Source organism: Morus notabilis, unplaced genomic scaffold, assembly GCF_000414095.1.
Source record: "Morus notabilis unplaced genomic scaffold, ASM41409v2 Scaffold1, whole genome shotgun sequence".
NCBI lineage: Eukaryota > Viridiplantae > Streptophyta > Magnoliopsida > Rosales > Moraceae > Morus > Morus notabilis.
Genome location: NW_010357566.1, coordinates 177,050 through 177,874, shown reverse-complemented (window position 1 = coordinate 177,874; position 825 = coordinate 177,050).

Here is an 825-nt window from a genome sequence, read left to right as displayed (position 1 = left end):
TTTTACATATGTTATATTTTATAAAAAATTTATTATAAAATATAATATATATAAAATTGAACACAATAAATAACAGTATATTAAATATTATTTTTTATATTTAAATGTTAAATTTAAAATTAATACATTAATTATAATATTGTATTAAAGATACTATAAGAGAGTTGACAAAGACCTTTTTGTGAATTTCTAATTTTAATAATTTATAATAATTTATAAATGTGTAGCAAATCATTACAGTGTTAATTGTTTTACGACAAAAGTAATTATATTTGCACATCAAAAAGTCATTAATACTCTCACCAATTCATAATTTATTGTTATTACAATTTTACCCCATACTAAAATTATATTAAAACCCATTAATGCACTCCTACATTAACTATAAATGAAAATAGTATTTTTTTCAAAACAAGAAAAAAAGGTATACAACCACATTAACTATAATTAAAAAATAATTTGCAAAAGAATTAAAAAAACATACACATTTCTGATCAAAACTAATTTCATCATCATAAATCATAAAATTTTCTCCATCATCTTCTTTTTAGCGTCAAACTATGTAGATTGTTTTCTACCTATATAGCCTTTCTATCTTGTTTTAGAACACTTGTTGTTGGAGTGTTTTCTGTTATGCATGTTTTTTATTTCTTTTCCAGCGTAGTTTTCTTTTTATCTTGTACTGTTATGTGTTTGGTGGATTTTAGAGCCCGTTTGGTTTATGAATTAGAACCATGAGATTAAAATTATTTTCGATTTACGTGTGTTTTTTGTGAAAGAAAATACTGTAGTGAACTATGAACCATAATTCTAATCAGAGAACGA